The sequence below is a fragment of the Suricata suricatta genome, chromosome 14 (assembly GCF_006229205.1).
Source record: "Suricata suricatta isolate VVHF042 chromosome 14, meerkat_22Aug2017_6uvM2_HiC, whole genome shotgun sequence".
Classification (NCBI taxonomy): Eukaryota; Metazoa; Chordata; class Mammalia; order Carnivora; family Herpestidae; genus Suricata; species Suricata suricatta.
The window spans coordinates 17,031,432-17,041,566 of NC_043713.1; the positions used below are offsets into that span (position 1 = coordinate 17,031,432).

At 41.4% G+C, this 10,135-nt stretch overlaps 1 pseudogene; it reads right to left on the minus strand.

The window, feature by feature from the left end:
* Positions 1-5,291: 5,291 nt before the first annotated feature.
* On the minus strand, positions 5,292-8,218 carry LOC115277378 (annotated as a pseudogene).
* Positions 8,219-10,135: the final 1,917 nt, after the last annotated feature.

Below are 10,135 nucleotides of genomic sequence, written 5' to 3' on the forward strand. Positions count from 1 at the left end.
TGTGCATATTTACAAAATCTGATTTGTGGGGCACCGGGGTGGCTCAGTGTTGGGCTCTTGATTTTGGCTCAAGTCATGATCCCAGAGTTCTGGGATCAAGCCCCAGGTCAAACTTTACACCGAGTGTGGCGCCTTCTTAGGATTCTCTCTCTCTCTCTCTCTCTCTCTCTCTCTCTCTCTCTCTCTCTCTCTCTCTCTCCCCTTACCTCTCTACCCCTTCCCTTCTCTCTTTCTTTCTTTCTCAAAAATAAATAAGCTTAAAAGGGCACCTGGGTGGCTCAGTCAGTTAAGCACCTGACTTTAGCTCAGGTCATGATCTTGTGGTTTGTGAGTTCCAGCCCTGAGATGGGCTCTGAGCTGACAGCTCAGATTCTGTGTCTCTCTCTCTCTCTCTGCCCCTCCCATGCTCTCACTCTGCCTCTCTCTCAAAACTAACTAAATAAACACTTAAAATTAATAAATACACTTAAAAGAAAAAAACATGACTCTGAACTATAGTTCTTTGGGCTTCAGCTGAGAGAGAGAATGTGAGAAGTACAAGTCCCCAGGCAAAAAGAAGGAATAAGTGATCACCTTCTTGCGGACTATGGCATCTTCTAATCTTCCTTTGACAATAAATGAACAGCCTTAAATTGTGGCTCAAGGCTATTCAGCTAAATTTGCAAAGAAGCACACAGCTATCAGGTATAATCTGTATAATGAACTCATCAACCAATCTTCTTTTATTGCTTGCAAATGTCACTACCATTAGCCAACGTTTATTGAACCTGTGTAATGTGCTTTCTACCATCCAAAGTGAGATGACTGATTGGGAGCCATCTCTGGACATCTAGGATGTCTAAAAAGGCCATTGGTAACCAACCGTAGAAGAGATAAATGGGAATTTGCTACAGACGCAATGATGACAGGCCCTCTTTCTCTCAATATATCTGGGGACACTCATTTAATTAAACAGAATTTTACAGCATTGTTTTGCATAAATCAATATTAATTTATAAGTTATATTTTAAAAGCCTTGTCCAGTATCTTTGATCAATGTAGTCTATGGAAAGCTTTTGCCTCATTTGCTTTATTATGTATCTATCTAACTTTCTCATATATAATATACATTACATGATATATTATAAATATATTTACATATAAATATATGAACATATAATAATTTTGTAGATACATATTTCTAAACATTTAAAACTAAGTTGCAGACATCAGGCTCTCATCCTAAAAGATTAAGTGTGATCATTTCCTAAGAACAAGGACATTCACTTAAGTAATTATAATTTAATTACTAAAATCAAAACTATAATCTTGAAATAATTCCATTATCTTGTTTGTGGATCTTATTCAAATTTCACCAGTGGTCTCAGAAATGTCCTCCTCTATTGTAATTTTTATTTTTCTAGGATGGCATAGAATCCAGGGTCACTCAATGCATGTAGCTTTCATGACCCCTTCTTTTCTTTTCTTTTTTTTTTAAGTTATTTTATTTTTTAAACTTTATTTTATTTTAAGTAATTTCTTTACGCAACGTGGGGCTCAAACTTACAACCCTGAGATCAAGAGTTGCACACTCCACCTACTGAGCCAGCCTGGCGCCCCTCCCCTTAGATTTCTTTAAAATCAAACCATTCCTCAGCTATTGTCTTTCAGGCTAATGGCATTGTGGAAACATATAGTTATTTTGTAGAATGTCCTCCAGTTGGGGTTTGTCTAGTGTTTCTTTATGATTAGGCTCAGGTTATAAAAGCTGAGAACTTACACTATGTTCTTCTTAGTCCTTTTCATTTCAGTCTTTCTGGTGCATGTAGTGTCGTTTTATATCATAGTTGTTGTTTTTTTCCCTTTAAGACCCTATTTTCAAATAATCTCTACACCCAACATGTGGCTCAAACCCACAACCCTGAGAACATGAGTCTCATGCTCCTCTGACTGAGCCATCCAGGCACCTCGACATTGTTATTTTATTTTATTATTTTATTCACATTTATTTATTTATTTATTTATTTTTTGAGAGAGAGCGCGAGACAGAGTGCACCTGAAGAAGCTGGGCAGGGGTTGAGGGAGAGAGACAGAAACCCAAGCAGGCTCTGTACTGTCAGCACAGAGCCCAATGTGTGGCTCAGTCCTACAAACCGACCTGAGCCAAAATCAAGAGTTAGATGCTTAACCAATGGGGCCACCCAGGTGCCTCTCGATTGTAGTTTTCACTGGCACTTCCCTCATGACTAATGAGGTTGTACACATTTTCATGCTTCTTAGCAATTTGGACATCCCCTCCTTTGCCCATTTCCCCCTTAATGTCACTTTCTCATTGAATTGTATGGGTGTTCTGCGTATATTCCAAATACATGTGCTTCTTGGTATGTGGGTCACAAAGATTTCCTTCCACTCTGTGGCTTGCTTTTCATGCTCAAGGAAATTTATTAAACCTTTTATGTTTAAAACATTGTGTCCTGCTTAAAAAAACCCTTCCCTATTTATATTATCTTCTACAAAGACTGTTGTTTAGCCTTGCACTATCTATGATCAGGCTGTTATTAACTTTTGCATGTGGTGTAAGGTAAGGTCAAGTTTCAGTTTCTTTAGATGAAGGTCCAATTGCCCAGCACTGCTTATTGAAAGGGCCATCCTCTATTTCTCTGACATGCTGTCCTTGGCATAAATCTGTTGTCCACGGTGCATGGTCTCTTCCATTAATCTCATTACTGTAGTTTTGTAAGTCTTGATATTTAGTGAAATATGCCCTCTCATCTAATTTTACAATAGTACCTTGTCTATTCTTAGTCCTTTGCATTTTGATAAAATGTTTAGAATTAATTTGTTAAATTCTGTGATGAAAGAAAAACACTTGGAGTTTTTATCAGAACTGCACCGAATCCCATACATCCCTGGAGAGAAGTGACATTTTTACAATATTGATTTACCAATCTATGAACATGGTTTTTCTCTCCATATACTTAGTTGTGTATGTGTGTGTTTCTCTCAATAATATATTATAGTTCTCTGTATAAAAACATTTGTTCATTTGCACATCCTTTGTTAATTATATTCCTACATATTTGATTTTTATGTTATTAGGATGTGGGAATGCAATTAACTTCTCTTTTTTCAAAATTTTTTTTCAAAGTTTATGTATTTTGAGAGAGAGAGAGAGAGAGAGAGAGAGCGAGAGAGGGGGAGGGAGAGAGAATCCCAAGCAGGCTCTATGCTGTCAGCCTGGGACAGCACAGGGGCTCAAACACACAAACTGTGAGATTATGACCTTACCTGAAGCCAAGAGTCAAATGCTCAACTGACTGAGTCATCCAGGTGCCCCTGCAATTAAGTTTTAAAATGGACATTGTATATGGGGCACCAGGGTGGTTCAGTTGATTAAAGGTCTGGCTCTTGATTTCAGCTCATCCTGTGATCTCACAGTTTCTGGAATCAAACCCTGCATTGGGCTCAGTGCTGACAGCACGGATCCTGCTTGGGATTCTCTGTCTCCTTTTCTCCCTGCCCCTCCCTTGCTCACATTCTGTCTGTCTCTCAAAATAAATAAACATTGGAAAATAAAATAAAATAGACATTGTATGTAGCACACATGCTTAACTCAATTTTTCTAAATATTTACTTGTATATTCCTAGAACAGTCAAATAATGTCAGTGTTATTTCTTCTTTCCTATTTTTTTTATATTTCCCTATTCTTTATGGCCTGCCTAGGGCCTCCAGCATAGTGCTGAACAGACTCAGTCACACTGGAAATCCTTGAGGCGTCATGGAGCTGTATCTGAGATCCCCCTTCAGAAATGAGCCCGACCTGGGGAGTGGTTAGCTCACAGCCTCTGACTGCAGGTAGCTTCAGGATCTCCTCCAGCTTCTGAGCTGGGGCCATGCAATTCCAGAGCAGCGTCCAGCCAACAAGTGAGCATGGCAGAGGTGGGCAGCCCGGGGCTCCTCTATGGGAAATCTTTGAGCCCCAGCTCCCCATCGGGTTGGCCAAGATATTCCCAGAGCTGCACTGTGATCAGCGTCTCCTCCATCTCGGCACGTTCTTCCTAACCTCTCCTTCCAATGCGTCAGCGCCACACTGAAGCCTGTGGCTTCCTCTGCCCGATCCTGTCCCCTGTCCATCTTTCACAACTATCACCTCCAACAAACATATTGCACTTCAAGATCCATCTTGGCATCTTTGCTTCTCAGGGATTGGATAACATGCTTTGCCTTATTCTCTAAACCAAAAGAAAAATAATGTTAACATTTTTTACCTCTTGGCAATTTTCTTCTTGCCCATGGCAGCTGTCACTTTGCGGGGATAGCAGTCAATTCCAGCCACCAGAGCATGGCTGTAGGGATGGTTGGAGGTGCCATCATCAATGTTCTTCACGATGACCGCCTTGCACCCGGAGTAGCGTCCGGCCAGGACCAGCACCACCTTTCCAGGTTTCATGAATTTGCCCATCTCAACACCAGCACTCGAGCCTACAGCAGAAAGGAAGAAGGGCAAATAATGTTAACATTTAATTATTAATTATGGTGTTTAGTACAGGCTTTGTGATCAGATTAAGGAATTTCACTTCCTGGATGGCTCAAAGCTTCCTTTTTTTTTTTTTTTTTACCATAAATGGATACTGAACTTAAGCAAAAACCTTCCTACACCTGTTGAGGTAATAATGCAAATATTTTTTTCTCCTCGGTTCAGTTAATAGAGTTACAATGGTTGATTTTTGACTGTTAAATGCATCTTGTTTTCCTGGGCAAAAAGGTAACAATTATGTATATTGACCTTTTACATATTGCTGGAATCTGTAAATATTTTGTACAGGATTTTTACATCTAATGTTCATGAGTGAAATTAGGCTGGAATTATCCTTCCTCATAATGTCTTGTCAAATATTAATATCAAATTTATACCAGGCTCATAAAGTGAGGTGGGGAATGTCCTCTCCCCCAGCATAAGTGATTTATTGTAAACATTCCAATGTCACATTAGTGGACTCAAGCATTCACTTGGGAGTATTCTGCGTGGGGGGCCAGGTATGTACTGAAAATATAGTGTGTGAAGACGGGTTGCTAAGGAGCAGACTTCATGCCATAGCCGTGGTCAGCTAAGCTACGTTGGGCAGGAACAAACTAGGCCAGGCCAAGAACCTTAGTTCTCCTTTGGCCAGCCCACACCTGGTTTCTGATCCTTCCTCATGCTTCCTCATTCATGATATTGTTGGGGAGAGGGAGATATGAGGAGGCCCGAAGCTCCCTAGCTGCCAGCTGGATGCTACCAGCAGAGCCTGGGTCCCAAGGACTTGGACCTTCACTGCAGTATCTTCAGACTGGTTGGGAAGAGGGATGTGGCCTTGCTCTTGGGCTGCCCGCCCTCTGTGGCATCCAAGATTTGCTGCATGTAGCAGAAGGTGCAAGCAGCATGTGACCTATGGCCTGCATGCTGAAGAGGAGCTGGTAAAGATCTTCCTTCATGATGCACTTGACCTTGTAGAAGTGCATATTGTAGGAAATGGAGTATGTCCCATCATGAGCTGCCTTCACTATCAACCAACCAATGAAGTCCTGTGGGTTCATTTTGTGCAAGTCAAAGGTGATGCAGGCAACTTTGATCTTCTTGGAAGGCTTATGGGAGAAGGAAAATTAGTACCTAGTCGCTTGCATCAAGACAAGCCATGTGGTTGGCACCTCTCAAAGACTTCTTCAGGCTGTCAGTGTTCTCCCCCCTGCGTGTGGGACCTCACCTGCCCTGATGGGACTGCCATTTTTGCCCCTTCTGGAGGACCACAAACACTGTCTTGTCTGTCAGGGTTTGGAAATACTTTTCTGTCTTTACGGTTGTGCCGTCTTCCTCCAGCACCAAGAGGGCTTTTCTGCCAGCACCAGGGTGTCCCTCACCTGGAAGGAGACCTTCAAGATTGTGTCACTGACTCTGCAGGGCTCCAGACTGGGCTCCAGCAGAAGCTACAGGGTCACCACCGACGTGTCACTGCCACACACCTGCAGAGGGACTTGCAGTAGAACAAGCTGAGGAACTTCATGGCATATATCAACCTCATCAGCCAGACTGGGTTGGGCCACTCCCTACAGCCTCCTAACCTCCCCACCAAGCTGCTTTTGGGACGTGTTTCCTCTTATTGATGTCTGGAAGAGATTGTGTAAGCCTGGATGAGGAGGAAAAAGAAGAACATGTTAAGTAGGATCCCATTTATCAACATTTTTTAAATGGATACAAATGAGCTATCCAGTCTAGTAATGCATACATAGCTGACAGAGCTGTAAAGAGAAGGAAGAAAATGTTCATCACAAGTGTCAGAATGGTGACCATGTCTTTAAGGGAGTGAGGAATTATCATCTAGGATGGGCAGACAGAAACTTCTCCAGTGTTATCTGTGTTATGGACCTAGGAGATGGTTATGCAGAACTTAGCTTTGAAATTCTTTAGACCACAGATAATAAGTTTCCTTCAAGCCATAGTCTTTCAACAATGACCTACGGGCCAAATGCAGCCTGCTGCCTGTTTTTATAATAAAATTTATTGGAATACAACCACATTCATTATGTGCTTTAGTGCTGCAAACAGATGAGAGAAGTTCTGGCAGAGACTTTATGTTCTGCAAAACGAGAAATATTTACTACCTGGCCCAGAGGAATTCACAAAACATGAGCATGGTTTCAACCAGACGTGGTTTTAACCTGATATAGAAATTGTAGGCACTCTTCTGTATGGATGGCATAGTTCACAGGTTTTTAAAGGAACAGAAAAAAAGAAGAAAAATGAATGGGATTAGTTCCCAATATGGTTAATATCTATTTATTAGTTTATATAATATTTGTCTTGAAGATGCATTCTGAGAATATGATTCAAGGATTATTTGGTGTCATTAACTAAAACCCATTTATGCTAGTTCATGTAAAAGAAATTATATTATAAAAAAACAGGACCCCCAGGACCCCAACTGAGCTTTGAGACAGGGAATACCAACTCCAGGCAGTCCCCCCCCTCCCCCAGCTCTCTTTCTCTCCCTTCCTCTTTCCTGGTCACCACCACCTCCCTGGCCTGTCATCTTTGCTACTGTCCCCAAGTGTGATTTAACCCCATGATTTGTTGGCATTCTAGCTGGTCCTTTGCAGAATATTTGCTCAGTCCCTATGTCCAAATTCAGAAGAGACAATGTTACCGCCCAACTCCAAATTCTTGGGGAAAGTGGAATGTCTTCCAATTTGGGTTATGTTCACCTGGGTCCAGTTCACAGGGTCCAGATTACAGTGATGGGCAGGTAGGGGTAGCTCGTCTGGCCTGTGGGAACAGAAGCATTTCTAAGAAGGGATTGTGGGTCGGGAGCAATGACTTCACACATGTAACAAAATAAGAAAGGAACTGTGATGGGCATTGCGTAGGGGGGCTATAAACAGTAGGTGTACTTAGAGATGCAAATGAAACTAACTGGAAACTAGTTAGTTTCATTTGCATCCTGAAAGGTATTGCAGGATCCCTTTAAATAAAAATAAAAATTAAAAAACAGCTGAAAAGGAAAGGCAAAAGCTAACCCTGCAGTTGAAGAAAATACTTTGAATAAGATTGATTTGCAAATGAGCACAGGGAAGTATACACACTTAAATGGTTCTTGCTTCAAAATAGTAGTCCTAGGAGGTGTGTGCTTGTGATTAACATGGTGGAAATCAGAACTATGGAACTCTTACTGCAGTACTCCTGTGGGGCTCTTTACACATGCAAAACAGAAGTCGGCTAATCCACCTTGTACTTAGAGATGCAAATGAAACTAACTGGAAACTTAGCCCTTCTCAGTGGGGTGGATGTGGTGCGGTCCCCCCCCCCCCACCTCCTGGAGCCCACAGTCTGCAGCACTGTTTAATGGGTTCCTCTGATGGCTCTGCCATGACTCCCCAGGTGAGAACAGAAATAACGTGACAGTAAATTGGGGGAAGAATATATTTCGTAGGCAATGGACTAGGTTTCCATTTCTCTCCATTAGATATCTATGGCATTGGACCCCACTTCAGATAAACTTTAAAATATAGGATTGTGAGAAGTAAGGGAGATGATTCATTTTCAAATATACCATATAAAAGCTTTGGTGTCTAGGTAACAATAGGTTTAGAACCTATTGGAAATATATATGACCTCACCCACCCACCCACCAACAATGGAGTCCTAAACCCATAGACACTTCACTACCTCGTTCTTCTTAGTGTCACAGGCTTTGCAATGAGCATGCGCCAGAGAGCAAAGGGAGGAGGCTCTGAAAATCTCTGCATCACCTCAGGGAATGTGTATCTGTTCCAATTAGACTACCTTTTGCTTTTTGTGGGCATAGGCGACTTCCAAGTAAGGCTGTAACCTCTGTAGTACTCAGCCAATGAGGAACCAGGGGAGGGATTTGCCTCAGTAGACTCAGCCAATGAGGAACCAGGGGAGGGACTTGCACGTTAGGAGATAAATTGTCGGCTATAACTGTCCCATGTGTGCCTGTCTGTCAGACACCTGCTTTTACAAGAACGTTGATTAAAGCCTCACTTCACTGTGCTCCGCGTCCTTCCTTTGATTGGGTCAGTAGGCTTATTTCTCACAGGATCCATGTCCAGGAATGGAATGCCTCCGTAAAATGTTTGACATATATATTGCGGAATTGCTTTCCAAAGGCTTGTAGCAAGTCATACTGTCCCTGGCAATGCAGAAGGTTACTGCTTCTCAGTATTCTTCTTGGTTCTGGAGATGAATTTCTTTCTATAAGCCAGCAAGCAGAAATAACGACCTTGTTTTATTTGAGCTGAATTCCTTTTGAAGAGAGATCTAGGTAGGTAGGTAGATAAATAAGACTATAAACTTTAAAAGGTCAAAAATTTCCACAGTTGCGTGCGGTCAAAAGGATATTCTGCAGTGTCCCCACCCCAAAAACGCCCCAAAGGAGAGTTTCAACAGTGCTGTGAACAAGAATAGTATTGCTGGAATAACAAGGTTCACGGACTATTTATTCAGGCAAATAACTTCTTGTGTTTATGTTTTAAGAAAGGAAGAAAGCATATTTTTAATTGGATTAATAGGAGTCCTAAATGAGAAAATATATGCAAAAAAATTTGCACATAATGGATCAGAACGGTATTGTGTGCTTTTAAAAAGTCAGGTAATTTGGGGGCACCTGGGTGGCTCAGTTGGTTAAGTATCTGAAGTTGGCTCAGGCCATGATCTCAGGGTTTGTGGGTTTGAGCATCAGGATCTGTACTGATGGCTCGGAACCTAGAGCCTACTTTGCATTCTGTGTCTCCCTCTCTCTCTCTCTCTCTCTCTCTCTCTCTGCCCCTCCCCCACTGGCATGCACTCACTCTCTCTCTCTCTCAAAAATAAGTAAACATTAAAAAAATAAAAAGGTAATTCTAAAGGCAGACTTCAAGTATATTGCATATTAGCAAATATAGAAAGTATAATAAAGGTCAGGTTCAGGAAGTGATAGTTATGAAAAATACTCATAACCCTCCAGCCCCCCAACTGAGCAAGTTTCCTGCCATCAAGGGGAAACACAGAATCACTATGTGCTCTTAACAGGAACTACCATGAGATGTTTACAAAAGTAACCACATTCATTCAAACAAGTTGATCCACTTACTGACAACATATCATTTCTAGATACCACTAACAAAAATCTTGGAAGTCCTAGAACAGTCCATAACTGTCATACCAAAAATGCTGTTTACCACTACATTCAGCAGAACAGGACGCTAACTAGCAGGATAGATTTACAAGAAGACACACTTACCAAAGCAAATTAGTAGTAGGTGCAAAATAAGAATTCTTAAAATGTATATATCCTGAGGTAATTCCAAACTAAAAAAAAATGTTTCATACCCATGAGTAGTCTAAAAATATTATTTTGTTTTAAAATAATGATAGATTCACAAGAGGTTGTGGGAGGCAGGGGGATGGGGAGAATACTACACCCGGAAGACCAGTGACCTTTGTCCAGTCTCTTCCAGTTGGTAACATCTAGCATACAGTATCAAAACCAGGAAATGGACACTGATGCAACCCACAGTGCTTATTCAGATGTAGCCAACTTTATAAACACTCCTGTATGTGTGTCGTGCAATTTTATCACAGGTGTAGCTTCATGAAACCACCAGTAAATTAAGATACAG